General features: G+C 42.4%; 1 protein-coding gene and 1 pseudogene across 6 annotated transcripts in view; both read left to right on the top strand.

Moving 5' to 3' along the window:
* CES5A (carboxylesterase 5A) overlaps window positions 1-26,440 on the top strand; it is a 225,524-nt gene that overhangs the window by 123,276 nt on the left and 75,808 nt on the right. The gene's annotated exons all lie outside the window — the stretch shown is intronic.
* LOC118611591 lies at window positions 15,305-15,424 on the top strand (annotated as a pseudogene).

Raw genomic sequence — 26,440 nt, 5'->3', positions numbered from 1 at the left:
AGGAAACCACTAGGCCACATGTAACTATTGAATACTTGAAATGCAGCTAGTATGACTGAGGCGCTGGATTTTAAATTTTATGTAATTTTAATTAATTTAAATAACCTCATGTGGACATGCAGATCAAAGAATTTCTCCTTCTCGTTAAGGCATTGTGTCTAGACCCCTGTTAAACTGTTTATGTATTATTATTTTTTCAGGCGAGGCCATATGGCCAAAGACGAGGTTCTGCCATGTTCACGGGGACAGGAGAGCTGGGAGGAGAGGCACCTTGCCAGGAAGGCCATCTTGCTGACTCCCAAGAGGCCTCCAGGGGAACATCTGGCTCTCAGTCTTGCAGGCTCAGAAACTAGATTTTTTCAGGGCATGGAGAGTCAAATTGATCTTTAGAGGTGTGAGCCCGTCGAAGCTCCCCAAACTGATGCAGTCAGTCGGAAATCTATCACATAGAAGTGCAAGGAAATTAATGCTCACCAATCCCTGGGGGGATGGCAGGGGCCTACTAATTTTCTACGTGGAAACTATAAGAAGAGATGGTTTGGTGAGGACGGACCCAGAGCAGATAGCATAAGATGATTCAGATGGTTCATTGCACAGTGGATCTTGTCTGTTCTGGGAATGGTATTTCTGACTGTGGCCTTCTCCTCCTGAGTGGTGCTTGGGTGGTTATCAGCAGTTTTTGCTTCTGATGCTATGTTACTTCCTAAGTTTATACGGTTGACCAGCCCTATACCCACTGACACATTCTTTCTTTAGTTATGTCACACATACAGTCATATTCCTGTCCTGGGGGACATTTATCTCTTTAAAAGAACTCTTACCCTGACTGTGTTCTGCTGAACTGTGAGTTGACTTTACAGTTTAACAATCAGAGGACAATCTTATGTCCCTTGTTTCCAAAGTCTCCACTGGCTGCATGTATTTCTCGTGAGCGTTAGCGTATTGATTAGTTACTGATATCCGTGCATGTTTCCTTTGAAAACCAGCTTGGTGTGGTTGGGGACTGATATTCACAGTGATTATTGGGGCCAGATAGTAACTGAATGCGTAGAGACGGCATGGCGGCGGCTGGTTGGCATGGATACCTTACAAGTAGACTGTTGCAGCTTAGCTCGAGCTGTCTGTGGCCATGCTAGAACGTGGGTCCAGCATTGCTAGATCTTCTAATATTTTTAAAGAGAAGTCGAACAAATAGAGAAAGATGCGAAATCTGATTTTTCAGAGTTGGAAACTAATTTCATCAAAACCCAACACTAGACACAAGTCTAATAAAATGCATGTCCAAGTTGAATTTAGCTCATGATCACCAGCTTGTGGGTGTCGTGGGGGGTCCTGGCCTGGGACTCTAGTCCAAACCCTGCCACTAAATCACCACGAGGTCTTGGGGAAGGCACATCCCTTCTCGCTGCTCAGACTCCTCCTCTATGAATTAAGAGTGTCTGATTCAGTGTCTGATTGCCCTGTATTTGTCAGGTAGAGTTGCAGTAACAAAATAGTATGGGCAAGGTATCTTAAACAACAGAAAATTGTTTTCTCATAATTCTGGCGGCTAGAAGTCCATGCTCAAGTTGTTGGCAGGTCCGTTTTCCCTCGAAGCCTCTCCCCTTGGCTTGCACATGGCTGTCTCTTGCTGTGCTCCCACATGGCCCGACCTCCGTGTGCATCCTGGCGTCTCTTCTTACCAAGTCCCCAGTCCTCTTGGATCAGGGACCCATCCTTGTACCTCGTTCAGCCTTAATGATCTCTCTATACACCCTGGCTCCAAATGTAGTCACACTGGGAGTTAGGGCTTCAACATAGGAATTTGGGAGTGGAGAGACACGGTCGAGACCATAGCATGACCTGAGAGCCTGTAATTGGTTGGCCATGACTCTGACTCAGCATTTTTCCCTCTGCCCCTACAGATCCACCCTTTGCCCTGTTCCACCCTGCCCTGTGTCTGGGGAGGCTGACTTCTATGGATGACATCGATGGACTTCCTTGCCTGTGGCTAAGAAGTAGATTAGAGGGAGAAAGGAGTATGAAACTGGGGTGTTTCCCCCACTCGCAATCTTGCTCTAAGGTTGCCAGGGGCTGTCCATGTCCCTGACCCATAATCACTGCTCTTGTCAGACAGCTTCTCCATCTCCTTCTTCTGGCCCTCAGACTTAAGGGCGGCAATGTCTCTACTGTTACACACCCCAGAATTCAGCACCACCCCATTGCTTCCCCAGACCTTACCACACTCTTGAGAAAAGTCCCTTTATTACACTTCTCAAATCACCCGATTCGTGGGCGCTCGGACTCTGGTTGCTATAACCAGGGTATGAGGAAATCTCACCTGTGGTCGTCTAGTCACCCCTCCTTCCGCATCCTCGCTCTGCTCACTCCACTCTCCAGGCAGCTGTGTCTCAGGCAGAGGCGTGGCTGGCTTCCTTCAGGTCACACATTCTTTCTCAGAGGTGAACATGACTCTTGCTCTCTGAATGGGTTTGCTCTTATCTCAACACAGTCCCTTTGGACAAGAGTGGAAGAAAGAGCTAGTTGGGAAAGGCAGCCCCCTGCAGCTGGGTCTGGGCTCTGCCTGGCTGACATGACGTTGGCTCCTTCACCACTGGCACCAGCAAGTAAGCATTTCTTCAAGGGCTGTAGAAAGTGTTTAGAATGAGATTCACCCTCTTCCATATCAGGGTCACAGACCCCAGAGGATAGAGAAGGTTTCCTCCTTCAGTCAAAATGCCCCCATTGTCAGCCCTCTCCCCGCTTATCAGAGTTCCCTCTACTACAGTTTTAGGCACTGAGCAATGCATTCGCTATCCAGAGAAACAGAAAGGGAGACATAGACGCAGATGATGATTATAATACAAGACGGATCATTGCAAGGCAAGGAATGAGTTAGTCAAGTGCTAGGGGTTGGGTATAACTGGAGGGTGGTTTCAAAGTGGGCGCCCCAGACGCAGGCTGCCCGGCTTTAAGTCCTGCATCAGTGCATGTGCTTAGCCCAATGCGTGGCATATCCTAAGTGCTCACTAAATGTTAGTGTTTATTGTTACATAGCAAAGATCGTGTAAAGGAATGGGGTTCGGAGTGGCGTTGAAGAATGGGAAGATTTCATGAGAAGGGGAGATCATTCCAGAAGCACAGAGGAACATGGATAAAGATATAGGAATATATTTGTTTAAGAATTATTAATCAATCCATTTGGTATATGGGGATGATAATTATTTGGGAAAAGAATAGGACAAGCTGGAAGAAGCCATTTTAAGGGCACTGAATGTCAAGGTAAGGGGTTTGTATCTAATTTTGTATACAGTTAAGAGCCATGTTAAAACAAAAGTATTTTAAGCAAGGCTATGTATGCTTAGGCAAACTTTAGGAAAATTAATCTGGTGTCTTTGGGTAAAGTGGGTTGCAGGTGGCGGGGAAAGGTAGAAAAGCAGACATGAGGCTATTACTCTTGTCAGTGGAAACAGTAACAAGACCTGCCTTAGGGAAAAGTTGATAAACAATAAACTCCTAACGCCTAACGGAACTAGTTTGGCAGCTAGAAATGAAAGTGCTTAGAGCCACTCACAGACAGGGAACATTGGAAATAAAAAGAAGCACTTAATCCTAATGTCAGCCAATGATAAAGCGACACTCACTTTACAAAATTCTGATTTAAAAAATTAGTTTCAAGTATACAGTACATTGGTTAGACATTTATATAGTTTGTAAGATGATCTCTCTGATTACTCTGTCTTCCCTCTGGCTCTTCACACAGCCATCACATTACTGCTGACTGCGTTCCCTAGGCCATGCTCCCCACTCCTGTGACCATCTATCAGCTACTAATTTGTACTTCTTTAACCCTTCACCGCTTTCTCCCAGTCTCCGACCCCCCCTCCGGCCATCACCCGATTGTCCTCTATATTTGTGAGTCTATTTTCAATTAGGTTTCTTTTTTTTTTTTTGCTCCTTCGATTCTGCATATAAGTGAAATCATATGGTATTTATCTTTCGCTGTCTGATTTATTTCACTCAGCATAATAAGCTCTAGGTCCATGTTGCAAATGATTGGATTTCATTTTATTTTATGGATGAGTAATATTCCATTGTATGTATGAACCACAGCTGCTTTGTCCAATCGGCTGCTGATGGGCATTTAGGTTGCATCTTTATCTTGGCTACTGTAAATAGTGCTGCCGTGAACATAGGGGTGCGTAGGTCTATTTTGGTTTTCTTTGGATTAATACCCAGAAGTGCAATTGCTTGGTCAAAAGGTAGATCCATTTTTAATTTTTTTTGGTAACCTCCAGATTGTTTTCCATAGTGACTACCAATTTGGAATCCCACCAACAGTGTATGAGGGTTCCCTTTTCTCCACATCCTTGCCAACACTTATTCTTTGACTTATTGATGATAACCATTCTGAGAGGTGTGAGGTGTTATCTCATTGCGCTTTTAATTTGCATTTCTCTGATGATTAGTGACCTTGAGCATCTTTTCATATGTCTATTGGGCCCTCTGTATATCCTCTTCGGAGAAATCTCTATTCGGGTCTTCTGCCCATTTTTAATTGGATTGTTTGTTTTTTTATTGTTGTCGAGTTGTATGAGTTCTGTATATATTTCAGATATTAACCTCTTCTCTGATATATTATAAGCAAATATCTTCTTTCATTCATAGGTTGTCTTTTCATTTGTCGATGGTTTCCTTTGCTGTGCAAAACGTTTTAGTTTGATGTAGTCCCATTTGTTTATTTTTTCTTTACAAAATTCTGATTTTAACATGCATTTTTTTAAGAGAAAGGCTATAGGGCCCACCAGTATTACCATCAAGTGGTGCTGGCACTGCGGAATCAAGAACCCTGTCTTGGAGACGGGGCGGGGAGTGGGGGCATGGATACACGTGTTCTTGTGTGGGCAGCCACATAGAGGAGCACCTGTCAGGAGTGCGAGCAGCTGGGCACTGTCATCAGAGAGCACATCCACATGTTCAACTCCCTTCACAGCTCCTGCCCCATTGTGACACAGAAGCCTGTTAACATTTAGTCCGCGTTTTATTTAGAAAGATAGCGCCTTGGCTGGTATTTTCACTTGTAGGAGCTGGCTGTCCTAAATGCAGTAGAAAATTGCCCTGAAACCCACACATCGGGCCAAGGAAGGTATAGGGTAGGGCTAGATTACTTTCCTTGAAAAATGAATGTTCGTCAAGAAAGAGAGTCTTTAGGGATGGAGTCAGGACAAAGAGCCTGAATAACCTCTTTAGATAGCAGCTTTGAAGATTTCCAGCCTAATGAAAGAACGTACCTATTTAACACTCTTTATCCAGTCTGTGTAAAGGTGTATTTTTTCCTTCAAAGATTGCGGTGGTGGAACCCTACACTAAGAGCAACAGAGTTTATGTCACAGGGAAATCTTTATCAAGAGAGATTAAGCAGGTATACCCATATTTCTGACTTCAATCGTGTTTGTTAGAGAGAAGGACAAATTACCCCTCCTAAATAGAGGAAAACAAATTTTTTTTTTTTTGTGAAGATTAGCAAGACCTTGTTACCCTTTAACAATTTTTTTTCCCCTTTTTTCTTGGCTATAACGTAAAAAAAAAAAAAAAAAAAAAGGTTCCAAGACAGAGGGCAAATAAGGACTCATCCTTCATCAAATTGGAAGAAATATTTTTTGCTAGGGCAGTTGAACCCATAATAAAGGAAACTGCATGTGAACGTTTTTGATGCCAAATATTGCTAAATCTCAGGACCTGAAGCAGTTTTTGGGTTGGGGAACGGGGTTCGCTCAAACTCTAACGTTACAGAAACTCAAGGGAAGAGAAGCGTAGTGTCTCAACGAGGACTGGGGCTGAGAACCAAGCCAGGAGTTCTTGACTTAGGTCCATAGAACTTGGGGGTGGCGAGAAGGAGGGAGGTTCGTGGACTGGCTCCAGGAATCTCTGCATACCTTCAAAATGTAGACAGCATGTCGTTAATGGACACATTTTACAGGGAGCGGTTAACTCCCAAGAAAGTCTCAAAATGTCCAGGAATATCCATAATGTAAAGACCCACTTGTTTAAATAGCCATTCTGGAAAGTTAAGTTTCAGTGAGCAAAGCATCTGATTATACCTGCAGGTTTATATATCTGGGTTTGAAATAAGCAACCCATTTAAGTATGGCATTAATGCTAATGCAAATTAACGCCTATACTTGTATAATTTAATAAAGAATTCTAGTTTTATAGGAAACGTGTCTAATTAAGTAGAAAATGTGTGTTGTTCTTTTCAATTGGATTTATTTCTCCGGGGAGCCCATCCAGTGAGAGAAGACACGAGTCAGGAAACATTTGACGAGCGCTCACAATGTGGGAAGGCTGTCACTCACCTGCCTGAAGTTCAATACGGCTACCAAAATAAGACATTCGCATGACAGTACAGATGTCGAAGGTCACTCCACGCTCCCATCTATCACTGCGTGGCCTGCCAGCATTGCAGAGGCGAGAGAGCAGGGGAGGCACCGAGTGTGGCCCACTCTCTCTTTTGCCCGTCCATTGAATTCTGATTGCCAGGTATTTTACTCGGCTTGATGCAGATAAGAATCAGGGTTCGGTCCATAGATTCAACCTGGAGGAAGAACGAGTGAGTGCATATAAAAAAATTCTCTTCTTTCTGCTCTCCAACGCTCCATCTTTCACTGACTCTTACTATATGGTGATTTAAAGAGCAATGTGTGTGTGTGTGCGTGTGCATGTGTGAGGTGTGTGGCAACACCATCCACACACACACACACACAAAAAAAACATTTGATTCCTCTCAAGTGTCTTTGACAGCTCAGTGAGCTGACATAACCCAGAAAACATGCGGTTATTTTGGGCAGGGCAGAAAAGCAAGTATAGTTTAGTTATCTCAGAGTTTCCCCTGATAAAAGCTAACCTTACCGAAGGCAAAAAAGGATATAGTCAATACACTGTGATCCATGGGGTCCCAGAAGCTTTTGGGTAGTTAGGAAGGTGGGAATTCCACAAAAGCGGCAGATGTAATGGGCACAAACCCTCCAGCGCTCTCATTTCACTTTAGTAAGAGCCAGGTGTGAATTGGAGGCAGCTGTTTCCTGGAACGAGCCCAGTCCTGTGTGATGAAGCAGGCCTGAGGGCTGCAGAGCGGGGTTTTCCAAAGGCACGGCAGCTGTGGTGGTCAGCACCTCACTTCCCAGGAGTGCAGTGTTGGGCAAGGGTGCTGGGCTCCTGGGTGTCTCGGTTTGGGAACTGGGAGGAACCGTGGAGGGCATCCGGGTCAGCCACCGCAGGGATCACGTGTGTAATCTAAGCCGGAACTGGGACCGCACCCAAGTGTCCGCACTGTCTAGCCACTGCTTTTGTCACTGCACTGCACGTAGTAGGTCCTACTCCCAACTTCTTATTCCCCTTTCCCAGTTCAGGGGGATGAGGCCGGAAGTCGCTCATGACTCGTATAGTTCCCCAGTGGGGAGGATCTGGAAAGGCTACTCTTGTTGGCTGGGCACAGCCTACTAGAAGACCAGCAGGTATGGGACCAGCTCAATTTTATGACTGTCTTGGTAGCCACAGAAGCCCACACAGCAATGAAAGAGTAAACATGGAGCCCGTGCCAGGAACTGCTCTCGTATTTTGTTCGTGTGAAGTTATTTGATCATCCCAGCATCCCCATGTCAGAAGCACTGGTTTTCTCCCTGTTTTAGACATGAGGAAACCCATGGACAGAGAGGTGAAGCAGCGTGCTTGACACCACACTGATAGCGAGTGGCAGAGCTGGGGTTTGAACCCCAACAGTCAGGCTCCAGTACGTTAGCCACTCTTTCTTGATTCTTAGAACTGTCTCTTGGTTTTTGGAGCAAAAAATTATCCTGTCCTTCTTCCGCATAGTTCTCTTTGACCCAGCTCCTATCCTTCCTTACCCAGACTTTCACCCGCTCAAAGGAGAAGGGAGGGGAAAGCTTTGGGGCATACATAAAGGAACACATCAAAGCGAGGGGTCCAAAGTAAACTTTGCGTGGGTGGCCTATTTCACCACGACTTTCTGCAAGTCAGAATTGATGAAGAGTAGGGGCTCTAGGGACAATCTCAGTTTTCTCCTCCAAATCCTACCTGGTTGCTCAGCAATAAACGAAGGTGGTTCGTGGTGCTAACTCAGCTGACACAGGTGAGGATGGCACCCCGCGGAGATGGCGGAGGGATCTTTATTTCTGCAGCAGTGCGGGCTGACCATGTCCTAGTGCTGGCCAACGGTACCCCTCTATCTGCGCCTCAAACCTTGAGGCAGGGCGCCCTCCTCGATGTGTACGATAGCACATCTCAGTATTCCAACCTGGGGCTATTGGGACCTGCATTGTTGGGAAATGCCATGTGATCTTAAATAAAACTGCTACTGTCTCAAATTGAAGAACTGAGAGCACTCAGCTTGTGAGCGATCTGGCAATTTCATTTTGTCGTGAGTTTCATGACTTCTTGCTTATAGTAAACTACAAGCTCTTAATGAGCGATTTAAATAATAATGAGAAGCCGGACATCGTTGTTTCAACTCATTGAAGTAAATTTATGGTGTGATGAAATGAAGTTACATTATATTCCTGAGAAGAGAGAAGAAAATCTGATGAAAAGAATTCCTCCTTTCCTAGTGAATTCTGAGGGCATTGTATGCATTAGGCTAAGTCTAAAGGTATTGCATTTATGCATGCAATAATGAAGTTTGACCTCCAGAATGAGATGTGCAGGGAGAAACTTGGGATCATGGTCTCCAGATTCCCTAGGGAAAAGTCAACTACGCGGGGATCTGAGGTTTGATCTTACTCTCAGCCTAACGCGAAGCCGTGCATGGTCCTAGCCAAACACTGATGATGCCATTAAGACTTGGTTAGAGAGCCATGGGTGTGTTCGAAGTTGCCGGCAGATGTGTGAGGGTCAGGCCATACATCACCTCTTTTCTCTGTTCCACTCAACATGTCTCCCTCCCATAGAATCATGAACCGTCAGAGCTTAAAGCAACTCCATAGATGCTCCGCATTGTGCAGGTGGAGAAACTGAGGCTCAGTGAGGGAGAGTAACTTATCCAAGGACACAGTGTAAGTGACCAGCATAGTTGAGAATCCAGGTCAGCTAATGCTTTGTGGGCAATGCCCGAAACCCTTGTCCAGCTCCCACTTCAGCTTTTCCCTAGAGGTTGAAATGGGATTGATTCTTTACCCATTAACTCTGAGCTATGATCATGCTCTCTCACCTAATAGCATCAATATTAATGGGTAGCGAATGTGTGGGCTTTGCTATGTCTCATAAATGCAGTGTGTAAATGGGGGCCGCAGTTTAGCCACTGAGATGTGCTGTTTGAATCCCTCGGAGATTTATTTAGACTTGATTCTTGCATTCTTTAGTCTCTAGTCTCTCGGCAAAGCAATGAGCTTGCAGCTGGGAACAATCAGTGACTGATCTGTGGCAGAGAACGAAGATCACTCTAACCTTGGCCTCCAGGGACATAGTGATAGTGTGGCTCAGAGGGCTGCCGCCCAGCAAGACCTGCTCAAGGACTGGGTTCCAACCTTTCCAGTCAGCCCCTTGGCCACTGCTCTCCTCGGGGCTCCTTAGTCTCCAATCAAACGGGGAGGGTTTCTCTGCCCCCCTTGCCTGCCGCCTGCTGCCTCACTTCAGCGGCCTTGCCTGCATCACACGATTCTCATTTTCTTCAGTGCCCTTGACCCGAAAAAGCATATATTCACATCCCACACACCGGACCCCTCCAAACTTAAGTAATTGTGCCACTTTTACGTAAGAGACCAGTTTCTTTGATGGGATACAGTTCTTGCATGGGCTGCTTCTGGTCCACTTTGCTATACTGCTTAGCATCTGGCCTTACGTAGAATTTCTTTATTATGTTTATAGTAGATGAATGAATGAATGAATGAATGAATGATTAAATAAATGATTGAATAAAAAAGCAATCCTTCCTGGAATCTTTTATCAAACCACAGAAACTGAAGTTTTGTCATCCCACTTAAAAACATGATTTAAAAATGTTTTCCTTATCTATTGTCACTTTACAAAACCACCCTTAAACTGGTATCTTAAAACGCGAAGTTATTATCTCTCTTAGTTTTGTGAATCGAATGAGCTTAGCTGGGTGTTGTTCGCTTGAGGTCTCTCATACAGATTTAGTCCTGTGGAGGCTGGGGCTGCAGTCACCTGAAGTCTCGACTGGGCTGGATGTCCAAGATGGACCTGGCTGGCAGCTGATGCCAGCTGTTGGACCACCGACACTTGTTGACTGGACTGGACCACCTACACTGAGCCTCTCCATGTGGCTTGGGCTTCTTAGAGTATGGTGGCTGGTTCCCAAAGAGAGCATCCTAAGAGTGAGTATTCCAAGAGAGCAAGGAGGAAGCTGGAAGGTTTCTTAAGACCTGGCCTCAGAAGCCCCAGAATGTTACTTGCTCTGCATTTTATTGGTCAAGCAGGTTACTAAAGTCAGCCCAGTTACATGGAGGGGAGTAGCATCTGTGTACACAGAGGGAAGACATTGATGGTTCTGTCTTTGGAGACTATCCAGCTATCAAACAGATACATTATCCTGGGAGCAACCTCTCTCTCTGAGTACCTTCCTTCATTAGGTTAGCTACTGTACCACTGAACACAGGGATGGCTTTAATAATGAGAAATATTTAGAGAAGGTAGGTGGCAGAGAGGAGAGAGAGAAGTCAGTTTGAGATGACAGTTAGGAAGTAGGCCCCAGGGAGATGATGTCGGGTATAAAATGAGGGTAGTAAGGAGAGGGCACATGTGTGTTTGTGTGTGCGGGGTGAGTGCTCAAGAAAAGCTTTGCCTGCTTCTTTTACTAGTTTGGTATATGTTAGGGATGGGTTGGAGAGAAAATAAAGCAGTCGATAAAATTATTTAAATCACATATAATTATAATTAAGATTATTCTGAAAGATTAAAAAAGGACTTACAATCTCACCTACTGGACACGATTGTGTTCACTTTCCTTTCCACTCTTAATTCCTCCTTCTGTATGTCTTATATCTCTGTCGTCATCCTGCTTTGAGCATGGGTTCTGTACTGTTCATCCAGGCTCATTTTATAACAGCTTCTCCACATTAGCTGCTGTCTTCGCCTGCCTCGTTTTAGAGGAAGATTTGTTATGGGCCAATGAGCCGAGCACGATTAGCAAGGGCGACTCAAAACTCCTGCCTTCCCATCACCCATCGGTGAATCGGCAAGGCTTAGGGGAAGCTGAACCTGGCCACTCCAAGCTGTCTCTTCCTCGGCTGCCTTACTGGGATGAAGCCCTCAGGGTGCTTCATAAATGTTTATAGCCGCCAGCAGGAAATACTCTTCCTGTAAGGGGGGGAGCCAAGCCAAGATTTTTCTCCTTCTGTCTTCAACCTTCCAAAGAGCTGTTGATTTCTTAAGACAGTTAAGCCAGGGCACAAAGGTTTAGATTTCTCATCTCTTACAAGGGTTTATATTTTTTTTCCGGAAAAGGGACTTGCTTTTACTGCTGTAGCAAATTTTTTTTTTTTTTTTTTTTGCTACAAGAATCTGCTTACTTCTTTTTCTGGTACTGAGATACTGGCCTTGGCACATTCTGGGCGGGTGGAGGGCATCCCCCTTCAGCTGTAATTCCCTCAGCTCTCCGCCCGTTTAAATCCCACTTTATGTCATTCTGTGTCCTTGAAACTGTCCCTCCTCCGCACCCACAGTCGGGTTTCTGACATCTTAAAACATTTACCCTTTGCTTGTAGTCGCATTCTCCTAGAAGGTAGCATGATCTCATAAACGGAACTTGGCCTGCAAATCAAGATACTTCAAATTGTAAAAGGCGTCAAATAATGTGGTGATGGAAAAAAAATCTAACTGTGGGCATCGAACACACAGTGCAATACATACATACATATATATATATATATATATATATATATATATATATAAAATCTTACTGTTGAATTGTACACTTGAAACTTATTGGATTTTGTTAATCAATGTTATCCTCCCCCACCAAAACAAATTAATTAATTTTTTAAAATCTTCGCTCATTGCTAACTATCCGTGTGCCCTTGGTAAAGTCTTAGCATCCCCCGAACTTTAGCTTCTCTGATTTAAAAATGAAGGGCTGATCTCTCTTGTTCCTTTCAGCTATGATTCTATGAGCTAAGCCCTTTGACCTTTGAGGCTACTCTTGTCCATCACTCTAGAAACTGCTGAAATTTGGTCAATTAACGTTCATTCTCCTCAATGACCCTGAGTTTTCCTGCTCATATGACAGTGTTGAAGTGTGTATTGTTATTGAAAACGAGGATTGGGTCTCTTTCACAATCTGACTCCTGCCCTCCCTGCCGCTTATGTCCTTTTCCTCCAATAAGTAGATTTCAGACCCCGTTTTTTCTTTTGGTTGAAGCTCAGAGTCTCTAATGACAAAGGGCAACAAATGGAAGCATACTTTCTGAAGACTGGACTTCAAACACTCTGTTAATGCAACATGCCACAGACCAGTCCCAAAAGCATGCCCACAGGCCAGTTTGATTCTCCTTTGACTACTCGTCTGGGAGAAGAAGCGATCAACCGGAGGGCAGCCGAGTCCCTGTTATCTCACCAGAGCACGAAGGCCCATTGCAAGGACAAGCAGTCTGTCTGGAAGCCCGTGTTTGCTCAGCCCCAAATCTCCGAAGATTCGTTTGTGCTGAAAAAAGTTATAGGGACAGTGTCGAGGGAGCTGGAAATGATTTGGTGTAATGTCAGAAAAAGCCAGCGCTTTTCTAAGGTGGTTTTTATGTCCTTAAATGTGAGGTCCTCTGGAGAAGCCACCATTCCGGTTAGCCAGTGGCCACCAAATGATGTAACCTTCTTAACACCCAACGAGAACCCCATCCTGCCCTTCTAACTTACTTCTACCACATTCCCACATCCTTCCGCCCCCAGGCACACACCCTACACTTCTCTGCCTCTCGCCTTTCCCTAGTGCTCTTCCCTCTGCTTGAAATCTTCCGTTCACTCTTTGGGGCAAAGAGAAGCAAATGATGCCTTCCTTACGGGCTTTGGAGTCTAAATGACTTGGGTTTGTATCCCAGCTCTTTTACTTCTAGACCAATTCCCTGGCCTCAATCTTCTCATGTGTAAAACGGGGCCAATGATACCAGTCTTGCAGGACTGTTGTAAAGAGTTGTATGAGATGGTAGGAGATTTGCAGCACCGAACACACAGGCACCGAACAGTGCCTGTCCCTATAACTTTTTTCAGCACAAACGAATCTTCGGAGATTTGGGGCTGAGCAAACACGGGCTTCCAGACAGACTGCTTGTCCTTGTAATGGGCCTTTGTGCTCTGGTGAGATAACAGGGACTCGGCTGCCCTCCGGTTGTCGCTTCTTCTCCCAGACGAGTAGTCAAAGGAGGATCAAACTGGCCTGTGGGCATGCTTTTGGGACTGGTCTGTGACAGAGCAGAGACCAATGAGCAGCATCGACTGGTATTGCTTTTGCACACACCTTTTGGGGACAGTAACTAGTACCATGTTTATGTAGACATATAATTTATCGCAGCGCTAGAGAGAACACTTCTTGAAGGCAGGAATTATTTGGCACTCCTGTTTATCACTTTCCATGCTAGAGCACAGAGCTTTGGACAGAATAGATTCTTAATTTATTTTGTTCAGATGAATTATTTTACCTCTGTTGGTAATACCCAACAAAGTCAGAAGAAAGTCATTGTTAAAAAAAAGAAAAAAACAGGGCAAGAAATAATTTTTTTTCTGCATTTTTAGTATAGAGTTCAGCTTGGGGTTCCTGCCTCTTAAACTGTAATTCTTGGGAGTGGGGAGGGGATGGAGACCATGACCTTTCCTGTGTGCTTTTGGTATTTAGCGCTCTGCAGGGCACTTGCTAAATATTTAAAAGTGTTGCTATTCATGATAAAAGCTTGTAGAGCAACAGATCACGGAGCAGAAAGACAACTTGGTGACCGGATTTGTTTCAGAACAAGCAGGAGAAAACTGCTTAAGGGCACCGTGATTGTTCTAACCTCTCTAGCCCATTCTGAAACCCTGTTCTCTTACAATGCAACACCGGAGTTTCTGGGTTTCATTTTTGTCAAGAGTCCCTGGGCCTCACTCCCAGCGATGGAGGGAGAGGCCTAGGGTGGGGCAGCTCCTCTCCTGGCGTGCCAGCATAAGGTCCTTTGGGTGACAGTGATCTACATTCTTCTCAAGAGTGGTCCAGGAAGTGAGGAAGCCATCTCCCAAAATGACTTTGGCTTCCATATTGGTGACTGCAGCAAGATAAATAAAGCTTTGGGCTCAGCAGAGGCAGCATAGCACAGACTCCCGTCTCCTCCCCTTGCTTGTGACCTTAAGCACGTCATTTAATTTCGTCGAGCCTCAGTGTCCCCATCTGGCAAATGGGGTGTGGTAGTAGGAGTGCCTACCTCATAGGGTGTCGATGAGAATCAAAGGCATTAAATTACAAGAACCGTACCAAGGACATAGTAAATGCTCTGTGAGTGTTGGCTATAATGATTTTTGAGCCATAAGAGTTATTCTCCCAAGTCGAATGAAAAGCTGTGTATCATGTACCTGTTTTGTGCCTCCACGTTGATCCTCAGGCTTGTGCAGTGCGGAGAACCTGGGGAAGGAAAGGGGAAGCCTGCTCTGTTCCAGGCAGGAGGCAAAGGGAGCTACGGCGGTGAGGGTAGAATAAAGGGGTGAGATTTGTAGATATACAGGCGGAATTCTGGTGGTTACTCGTGGAACTGAGGGAAAAAGAGGATCCAGGGGCGGCTCCCAGGTGACGGAGACACAGGATCCGTGGGTGCTGATGCCATAAGAAAGAGGCTCCTATGGGGAGGCTGGGTTTGTGCCGCGAGTAAAGTATTGAGATAGTAGGTGGAGATATCTAAAAAGTGTTACAAATACTGCTCTGGAACTTGGGAGAGTGGTCTGAATAAAGCTATAAATTTAGGAGTCACCAATGTTTGTGGTGAATACCATAAGAACCAGTAAGATCTTTAGACAACCTGTAGCCAAATGCCCAGTGTCCAGACCAGGGACGCATAGTAAATATTTTAGGCTTTGCAGGCTGTGTGATCTCTTTGCAAGTATTCTACACTGGCGTTCTTGGCTTGAAAGCTACCATAGGCAATACATAAGTGAATGAGTGTGGTTTGTTTCAAATAAAACTTTATTTACAAAAACCTATGGGCTATAGTTTTCCCGCCCCTACTCTAGACCATTATCTTACACATTGTAGGTATACAAGAAATATTTTTTTTGGATTAACCTACTAGCTTCAGAAATTGTCCGAAGTCCAGATATTTTGTAACAATGAAATTTCGAGGAACTCATCTATGGCCATGCTACCCTGAACAAGCCCGATCCCGTCTGATCTCGGAAGCTAAGCAGGGTTGGGCCTGGTTAGTTACTTGGATGGGAGACCACCTAGGAAGACCAGGTGCTGTTGGCGTAAAAAAGTAAAAAAATAAGGGATCGTAAGCTGACAAGTTCCTTGCAATCTGTGAGGTCAACCAAGGGTTGCCTCGCCTAAATAAAATGAATAAAATGAAATAAGATAAATAAATAAATTTCTAGGAACTCAAACTTTTGTTAGTGACACACCAACCAAAACTCTCACAAAAATAAGTGGAGAGCAGGCGTCTCTCCGTCGTCGTACGTAAAATAAACTGCCATGGACTAGAGATCTGCCATTGAGTTGCAGAGTATACGGCCGGAAACTTTTTCTGAACTAAGTCCTAGGCCCTCAGTCAATAAATCAGACTGGCGAATTACAGGGCCAGGCGATGAGAGAACCATTGGATGTTAAACCCCCTGAGAACCGAGGCTGGTGGATACGGTGAGACTCAGCTTCTCAGAGACCACTCTTAGAGCCCTGGTGGCATTCTCGTCAGGTCCGGAAAATTGACTGAAAATGTGTTAAATAATTAAGAAACCGCCCACAAGCATTTGCAGCTTTGACGGCAAAGAAGCAGCAACAGAAGGGAATGGGAAGAGAGCAAAGTCAGAGCTCCCCTTCTGGTACACGGGGCTCGCTTCTCCCTCACCCGCCGCAGCCCCCTCCTTCCCTTTCATTTCTCGCCACTTCCTACCACCTTCTCTAAAATCCAATGACACCGAACCCTCGACTCTTCTAGAAAGTTCCCTGTTCTCCCATCCCGCCAGTGCACATGCTTTTGCCACCGATCCAAACTCTTGGTGGATTTTCACTGATGGTTCAAGACCCAGCCCGTTTGCTACCTTCCGTGTGAAGGCTCGCCTGATCTCTGCTCCCTCCCCCACGTTCCCACGGAATCTGGCTGATTCTTCTTCAGTGTGCTACTGACTGCTGCTTTACAACCGTCTGGCCGTGCGATGGGGAGTTGTATCTAGATTTGAAGCCCAGCTCTTCGACTTCCTAGCTGTGTGGTTTTCAACAAATTACGTCCACTTCTTTGGGCCTCGGTTTTATAATCCGCAAACTGTGGCTGTTCAGAAGACCTATCATAAGGTTGTTGGGAGGTCTATGTGCAATTATGTCAGAGGGCTTACTTAGCACAGTGCCTAATACGAAGTAAGAATTCAGTGAATTTTAGCTTTTCTTCTTTTTCTTCTCCACTTGATCTTGACCCTATAGGGATTAGGGATGTGACTTGAATATCTCGCTCATCCAAGTGCCTAGCTCTGTGTTTGGCGTATGGCTGGTTCCAATTCCGTTATGTTGTTACCAATGAAAACACAACTCTGTGGAAAGAAGGAAATAAGTGCTTGTTTGGTCGAATAGTGTGGTGGTGTGAATTATTAGTCCCAAGTTTTAAGTCCTCTGTAGCAGACATCCATCCATACCTTTGCCATGGCCTCAATGAAATTCCCCATTTTTTGACTGTGGTACTGCCTATGTAACTTTTTGGCTATTGGGTCTTAGAGGGAGTGATTTGAGAAGAACCTTGAAATGTGTGACTGAGTTTACCCTCCTGCTTCTTCCGTCACCATCCAAACTCATGCCCTGGAGGCTGGTCCCAGAAGAGTGAGTACTATTTGAAGCACACCCAGATCTAACCCGTGGCTTGCAGTGAAGCCTAGATGAGCCCAGATAAATCAGCCAAATTCTAGCCAACCTCTAATCTACTAAGTTATGTGGTAGTCTATTGCACAGTAAAGGCTGAGTTAGACCTGTTCATAGTAAGAGGAAAAGAACTGACCACTACCATCTAGTTTCTGTGGTCTGGCTTTAGGGAGCAGTCATATTTATGTGACACAGTAGCAAACAATACCACATTATCGGGAAAATTTCAAGGGTGGCATTGCTGAAATATGAGAGTGGAGTTGACGATGAAAAAAAATAAAAATTTAAGTCATATAAAGAATGATCACTGAGCTCCCTTGCTTGAGTTTTATTTCCAGATCCAAATGAAAAGAAGTCGTCTAACAGCCAGAGTGAGGAGGGGTCCTCTTTTGATTGTTTGTACCAAACATGGGCTCTTAGAACCTCCTCACTGGGAGAGATTCCCAGAGTTCATCTGGCCCAGCTTTTTGTCCCCTGTACAAATGTATTCTGTAGCATCCCTGACGGGAGCTGATCCAAATTTAGTCACTTACCTGCTGTGTGATCCTGGATAACTGCAAAAACTGTGGGATTTTGGAATCAGACAGACTTGGTTTTAAATTCCAGCATTGTGACATTAAGAATCTACTCACCTCTGGATCTCTCGTCTCTTATAAAAAATAGAGATAACGAGGATGCCTACCTCACAGAGCTATTGGGAGAGGCGACTGGGCAATAGAATGGGACATCCAGCAGAGCATCTGGCACCAGATGCAACGGCTCCCTTCCTGCTTTGGAGCCGCACAGAGTACATCACCCCTCTGCCACATGAAAACCCTTCTGATGTCTCAATCAAGGGTATGGAGGAGAAACAAGTTGAGCCCCAACTGGGCCCCTGCCATGTGCAGTCCAGATGCTGAGCCTGCTGGCTCGAGTCAGCTATCTCCTTCCCAGCTCGCTTGATGGGACATTTCAATTTTAAATTGTCAGTTGTCAGCACTTTTAAATATCCCAGGACTAAGAAAGCGTCAGCGGCAACTATTGACCGTTTCATTATTGATTTAATCAGATAGTTGCACAAATTATGGTCCATAAAATTCTGAGCTCCCTGTAGTCTTCCACAAGCAGAGTTTCAGTGTAACTTAAAATGAGATCTAGGAGAGCAGAGATGGATCCGTGTGAGCTAAGATGGATGCATAAAGTGTATATGGAGAGGGGGTCGTTCAGAGGAAAGAAAGCGATTTCTAAATGAGCTGGACTGTATACATGGGGAGAAGAGAAGGCGAGAAAGGGAAGTTGGGGGCAGGTAAGAAACTCTTTGAATAACATGAGGAGTTTGAACTTCGTGGCCATTGGGGAACCATTGAAAGTTTTTGAGCAAGAAAATGGCATGGTCGAGCTTTGCTTCAGGAAGATAACTTGCAGGAAATTGAGAATAGATTGCATTGGGTGGAGGTAGAACAACCAGAGACAGGAAAATACTTAGACGTCTGTTATCTCCGTCTGGACAAGAGGCAGCAAAGGTTGTGCTTGGGTCCTGGAAAACAGAGAACAAATATGAGATACATTGCAGTGCAAGACCTACAGAACGTATTGACTAAGCAGGAAAGGCGAAGAGAGAGGGACGGATGACTCAGGTTTTAAGCCCGGGGAAAGCATCTGGGTTATATAATTTAACATGCAGCATGCGGAACACAGCTAGTGTCACCAGGCTTTTCTCACTTATTCTTAATGCATATTTATGTGTATATATAGCTCCATATACATATAGAACGGGATAAATAATTAATAGCCTGGTGTTATGCACACTATTCCATTTCAATCTTCATTTGCTTTAAATGTATGTAATTATGGGTATTGTGAAATAAGAGTACAAGGCTTTTTAACTTCATCTGAGAAGTAACAGTTTCATACTGACAGCATAAGGATTATATTTTTGGATTTTCAAAATATCTATGCCAGTTCTACTGATAATAGTAGCTACAAGTGACTGAGTACTTGTGAGCCAATGCTTTTCACACATTACCTCACCTGCACTTACGACAATTTTTGAGATGGATCCTGTAAAGGGTCTACTCAAGCCACTCCCAACTCCATTTTCCTTTGCTTCCTACAGTAAAGAATGGCCTCTCTTGCAACAGGGGTGGCCGTATAACCCAGGTCTCGACAATGAGAATGTAAATGACATCTGCTTAGAGAGGTCTGGTAAGATACTGGCTTCCTGGTAGAAGAAAGCAGTGTCAGAAGAGACTGAGCTGGCACTTCTTCTGACTCCTTCCTCGTGGCTAGAACATGCTGGATTTGATGCTTAAAGCTGGGGCAGCCATTCGCAATCATAGACGACACACACGAAGATGAAAAGCCTCAGGATGTCAGAGCAGGAGACAGAAAGCACATGTGCCCTCAGTGATATCGCGGAGTCACTGAACCAGCCTTGGAATCACCACCTCCAAGTTTCTTGATGAGCGAGGCAACAAAGACCTGCCATATTTAAGCCACCATTGGTTGTTACACCGTTTTCTGTTACTTGCAAACAAATGTGCCCCGATATTCAGCTACTTGCCCAGGGCCAAGCCAGCAAATAGTGGAGCTGAAATTCAAATCCAGATCTTTCTGACTAAAAAGCAGTGCTCTTCAACTTCTGCATCTTCTCCCTCGCTTTCAACGCTCCGGAGGCTAAAGCAAAGGGCTTATTTTGTTGTGTGCGACGGCTACATCTCCCGTCCTTTCCCTGGTCTCCCTCTCTCACCCCTTCCTTCATCATTTCGGATCTCTCCCAGGTATCATGCATTGAAGCAAGCCTTGGCAGCTAGATGACTACGATTCAGTCCTTTTTCTCAAATTCTTCACGACCTAGAGAAGGGGTTGGCAAACTCTGGCCCATGGGCCAAATCTGTCCCACTGCCTCTTTTTGTACAACCTACTATCTAAGAATGGTTTTTATATGTTCAAATCGTTGAAAGAAAATCAAAAGAAGAATAACATTTCATGAGCTGTAATAATTATATGACATTCGAATTCAAGTTTCTATGTTCATCAATGCAAATCTGTACGAACGTAGCCATGCCCGTGTTTTATGTATTATGGATGGCATTTGTTGTGCCACAACTGCAGAGTCGAATAGTTGCAACAGATCTATGTCCCGTGAAGCCTAAAATGTTTGCTACCTGGCCCTTTACGAAGAAGTTCACTGACCCAGTCTACAGGGGTGGAGTTTAGAGATGAATAAGGCAAATGAACAATTCATTCTAGGTAAGGAAAAGAGAAAGGATGTATACACTTGAGATACTTGGAAAAATTTCCCAGAGTAACGGGAGACTCCAAAGCTCTGAGTCTCAGCTTTAGACTTTTCCTTTTTAAAGACAGATTCTACAGAGGTTGAGAGAGTATGGGTGGACTGATATATTTGTCAGGTTTAGTTACCTTTGTCTAATGAATGTCTTTTGTTACTTCTTGTTCCGTAGACACAGAACTGTGTGCTTCAGTAGGTTTGAACTCCATTCAAAGGAAGAGAATACTTGAATTCTTTTAATGCACACTGTAAAATTACCTTAGAAAAAATCAATTGACCTTTTAATTAAAGCCCTCAGAGCCTCCCACATATTGGCTTTCCCCTAAAACTCTTCCGCATGTGCTAGAGATTTCTGTGAGCACAAAAGTTATTCCCCTGGAATCCTGGTTCCTGTCAAGCAGGTCCTACTGTCCTTGGGGACACCACATACCTTGTACATGTCCCTGGGTTGATGGAAAAAGACCTTTCCATGAACCCAACTCTAAAAATAAACAGAACTATTTAATTTTCTTTCTTTTTTTCTGTGAAAGAAAGTGCCAGGAAGTCTCCTGAAATAATAATGGTGCTTGTCAGTTGCCCAGCATCATACAACTTAGCACTTTTCTGTCCATTTTGATTCAGACTCTTAAAATAACCTTGACCCAAATAATTTGATCATAATGAAAAATGATGAAACTATATAAAAATACAATTCTGATATACCAACAAAAGAGACTTTTGAGATCGACGAACTCATGCCCTTTTCGTCTTTATTTTACAGATGAGGAAATTAAGGTTCAGTGAGAAAAGCAGCTACTCAATGACAGATCAAGGTGTATGCTTTTCCAGTTATGACGATAATGAAGGTCAGCGCTACCTGGCATCTTTATTATTCATACGTGTGTGGTCTATAGGTAGAGTGAGTCCAGAATTTTTTATTCAAACTGAAATACATTGGCTCAACACGCATAAAGCAGACATGTTTACCCTATCTGTAGATATAGCAGGTACAATAGGCCACGGAGATCTTTGGACTCATTCTGATCATCAAGTGTGTCTGTCTCTAAAATTTACTTCTGTTTCGTGACTCGTGTCTCTAGTCCTGTGGATCTTAACAACCTTTGAATTTGATGAGGGCCAGACCCCTAAAGCAGCTTCTTCGTAGAGATCCAGTCCTGGTTTCTTCCACAGGTCACTGGTTTTACATCACATCCAAAGCCTGGGCAGTAGAGAAATCAGGAGCCGGACCTGAGAGGAGAATATGGATGTGATAAGTGCTCCTATGCGTACACAGCCTCTCTAAGGTGTTAGGGTTGCTGTCTTTAGGTCTGGGGAGAATGTGTTCAAACAGGACTGGCAGCTGGTTCAAGACAAATGAGCTCGGGCTATCCAAAATAGGGAAGAGAATGAAGACTTTTTCTTGACATTATGTATGTGTGGACTTTATTGTGTTTTGTTTTTAGAAAAGAGTAACAGTTAGTCAGTATTTATTGATTATCAGTGGTCGCCTCATCTCTGAACTATGTCAGAAAACTAAGAAATATGACAGGGGAAAGGAAGAGAAAATATAATTATTCCATTATTGCTTGTGGTCAGGAACCAACTAAGGAAATAGAGAGCTAAAGGCATTAGAATAATGCTCTACTTATTGAGACAACTATTAGAACATACAAACCTTCTTAAATATCTGAATAATTGCACACATACAAAACTATAGACTATGTAATGAAAGATTTAAAAAATAGAACTATTAAACAGCAACACAGTACAAATAATATGATAGAAATAAGACCCAACATATTTGAAAGTAAACTGATATATACAAATCAACACTTTCATGTTTGCAAGTAACAGCCAGTTAGAGAAGATATGATGGGAGAAGCTACCCCATTACAGAGGCCACACATATACGAAGATATGCTACCAAGGAATAAACTTAATAAAAAATGTTCAATTCACATAAGAAAAAAAGTTTTAAATCCTGAAGGATACCAAAGAAGACTTGAATAAATGGAATAACTTGCTATGTTCTTGGATAGGAAAATTTATCATAATAAAATGTCAATTGTCCATAATTTATACTTTTAAAATGATTGTAATAAGATATACAGGGTTTTGTTTTTAATCAGATGAGCTTCTTCCAAATTTCACTCGATAAACTAAACTGGGGGAAACATACTTATAAGGAGAAAAGATTATCCATCCCAGATCTAAAAATATGCTATAAGGCCTCAATAACTAAAGCATGGTAGTTGTGAATGAAACATACCCATTAAACAAAGTAAAAAATCCAGAAATAGATAAAATACTGTGGCGATTCAGAATATAATAAATAAAATATCTCCAATTATAGGGGAAAGGGTGGACAATTCGGTAAATGATATTAGAATAATAGGATAGCCATTTGGAAAAATTTCAAAAGTATCAAAGACTTAAATTCTGACATATTTCACTTAGCATAATACTGTTTAGGTCCATCCCTGTCATTGCAAGTGGTACGATTTTATTTTTTTATGGCCGAATAATATCCCAATGTATATCTTACTACAACTTCTTTATCCAATTATCTATTGATGGGCATTTAGCTTGCTCTCATATCTTGGCTATTGTGACGAATACCATATGATTTCACTTATATGTGGAATCTGAAGAACAAAATAAATGAACAAATTCAACAGAAACAGGCTTATAGATACAGAGAACAAACTGACGAGAAGGGGACCGAGGGTTGGGTGGAAAAGGTGAAGGGATTAAGAAGTAAAAATTGGCAGTTACAAAGTAGTCACAGGAATAATGTAAAGTATAACATAGGAAATATAGTCTATAATATTGTAATAATTGCATATAGTGCCAAGTGGGGGCTAGACTAATCAGGGGGATCACTTTGCAAATTATATAAATATCTAGCCACTATGCCGTGCACCTGAAACTCATGTAAAATAATATTGAATGTCAATATTCAATATTTTAATATTTAATTAAAAAATAAAAAAGATTTTAAATATGAAATTATAAATGAACACAAAGAAAACATAGAAGAATTCTTTTATAACATTGGAGGGGAGAGACCTTTCTAACTCTGACTAGAAGTCAAGAAGCCATGCAAGAAAAAATTGATTTAAAAAAGATTGATAAATTAAATTTTATTAAAAACTCATAAAAACTCTGCATGGGGAAAAATAAAGAAATAAAAAACTCAGAAGAATTTTTTGCAACACTTAAAATACAGCAATAATTTGTTATTTTAAAAATCCTTATCTCAATATTAAGATAAAATATAGATAAAGGATCTGCATAGATTTTTCTCTAAAGAAGATATACGAATGGCCAATAAGCACATGAAATGCTGCTCAACATCATTAGGCATCAGGGAAATGCAAATGAGAACCACAATGAGATACCACCTCACATTAACTAGGATGGTTATTATAGAAAAGACAGATACTAACAAGTGTTAGCAACGATGTGGAGAAATTGGAATCCTCATATGGTACTGATGGGAATGTAAAATGGTTCAGCTGCTTTGGAAAACAGTCTGGCAGCTTCTCTGAAGAATAAACAGAGAATTACTAACATGACCCAATATTATGGCTCAAGAAAATTAAAAACATACATCCACCCAAACAACTTGTATGCAGATATGTTCATAAAAGCATTAGCCACAATTGCCAAAAAGTGACAAAAACCTAAATGTCTACCAACTGATGAATGATAAAGAAAATGTAGTGCCTCCATACAATGTAATAGTATTCAACAATAAAAAGATATAAAGTACTGATATATCCCTACAACATAGAAGAACCTTGAAAACATTGTGCTACGTGAAAGAAGCCAGTCACAAAGGACTACGTATGGTATGGTCCATTTATATAAAATGTCCTAAATAAGCAAATGTATAGAGACAGATATTAGATTCATGGCCACCTAGAACTGAGGTAGGGGAGGGGGAGGTTAAAGTCATGGTGGGGAATTAGAGGGTCATGGCTAGAGCGTATAGGGGTTCTTTTGGCAGTTATGCAAATGTTCTAAAATTGATTGTGGTTATGGTTGAACGAGTCTGAATATACTAAAAACTACTGAATTTAATATTTTAAATAGGTAAATTATATGGTTACAAATTATATACCAAGAAAACAAAACGGATATACAGAAAATAGAGCTGTCATGCTACTGAAAGAAAGAAAGAAAGAAAGAAAGAAAGAAAGAAAGAAAGAAAGAAAGAAAGAAAGAAAGAGATTTATTCGTGGTACCACCCAAAATCTTGGTGCTCCTAAAATAACCTCACATACTACCAGTGCTCTGCACCCCAATTTTTGGAAAACACTGAGGACCCAAGTAAAAGTATCATGGGGTACTCTTAGTGAAACTATTTAAACCAATCTAATGATGAAGAAACAATCAGACAAATTCAGAACATGGGACATTTTATGGGACAACATCCCTGGATTCTTCAAAAGATTAAAAAAAAAAAAGATTCCTGTTTTAGACAAAAGGGATGACGTAGATGTGGAAACTAAATTTAGTGTATAATTCTGTATTTTGAAAGCAAAACCTAAAAGTATCATTGGAAAAATTGAGGAAATTTGAATATGCACTTAATGTTATATAATATTATCGATATTAAATTTCTTAGTATATGGGGGAATGCCCTCATTCTTAGTAGAAATACACTTAAATATTCGAGAATAAAGTGTCATGATAACTGCCACTTATTTTAAAGTGGCTTGACTAAACAAACAAAAAATATATATTTTGTATACCCACACACATATATAAAGCAAAAGAGGGAAAATGTTAGCAGTAAGTGAATATTTAATAGGTGAATGTTATACATATGTTCACATGTATATATAAATATGCTGTTCTTTCATCTTTTTGTAGATTTGACATTTTTCAGAATAGAAAAACGGAAAAATGAATTAAAACATATTTAAGTATTAAAAAATAAAGAAGTGAAACAATGATAGCATTTGGCTTTCGTGATTTAGATAATTGTCCCAATAGCTGGCTTACTTCTCTTTGTAGGTGCATTTCACTTTGTATATGATTTTACGTTTTGTTATTGCTTTCTGAAAAAATATTGTAATTTGATTACCACTGATTCTCCCAAGTTTTACTTAAAAGTCATTTCTTATTACTTAGTGCTGTATCCTTCCTTGGATCTGGGTCATGTGAGTTTTTTTCCCTGTGTTATATCACCAATTTGGGAAATCTTAGTCAAGTCGCCTTCCCGTTTTAGATTTCCCACCTTTTAAAAGACGAAGAATTAGAAGAGTGAAGAGTCAAGACAGAGAGGGAGAAGATCTTTATAATACAATATCCAGAATATATAAAGAACTCTCACCAAATTACAAAACAGACATGTGACACTATAAGGATGTGCAAAAGGCTTGAATAGGCACATCACAAGACAGGATACCCAAATGGCCAAGAAACACATGACTGGGTGCTCAGCCTCATTCGCCATCAGGAAAGGGCGATTAAAAACACAGTGAGATCTGACTGCACACCCATCAACACGACTGAAATAAAAAAGACTCACAAAATCAAGTGCTGGTGAGGATGCAGAGCAGCAGGAACGTTCACACACTTCTGATCCGAGTATGAATTAGAAGCGTCACTTCTGAAAATGATTTGCCAATATCTGATGAAGCTGAACATTCACAACTCTGAGACCTGGCATTTCTCTCCTAATTATATATTCAGTGGAAATCTATAGGCATGTAAACCTTTATTTGTATTAGCCCCAAACTGAGAACAGCTCGCATACCCATCAATAGTAGAACGGATAAGTAAATTACAGTGTTTTCATATAAAGGAATAGTATACGACCATGAAAACGAATAAGCTACTACTACATAGAACAGTGTGGATGAATTCCACCAACACGAAGTCGAAAGAAGCCAGACCCAGAATATTACATACTATGTGATCCTATTGATCAGAGTTCAAACACAGTCGAATTTGGTCTGTAATAATAGAGGGCTACGTTTGGAAGAGATGATGGTAGTGAGTGGGACTGAGGACAATGGGGGCTTCTGAAGGGCTGATATGGTTCTCATTATTGATCTGGGTGCCGGTAGTATGAGTGCGTTCCCTTTGGGAAAATCCATCAAGTGTTTTTTTCTATGGCACGCTGTATTTTAATGAAAATTTATTAAAACAACAAAATA

This window comes from Rousettus aegyptiacus, unplaced genomic scaffold (genome assembly GCF_014176215.1).
Source record: "Rousettus aegyptiacus isolate mRouAeg1 unplaced genomic scaffold, mRouAeg1.p scaffold_m13_p_14, whole genome shotgun sequence".
Classification (NCBI taxonomy): Eukaryota; Metazoa; Chordata; class Mammalia; order Chiroptera; family Pteropodidae; genus Rousettus; species Rousettus aegyptiacus.
This window is presented reverse-complemented; position numbering and strand designations above follow the sequence as displayed.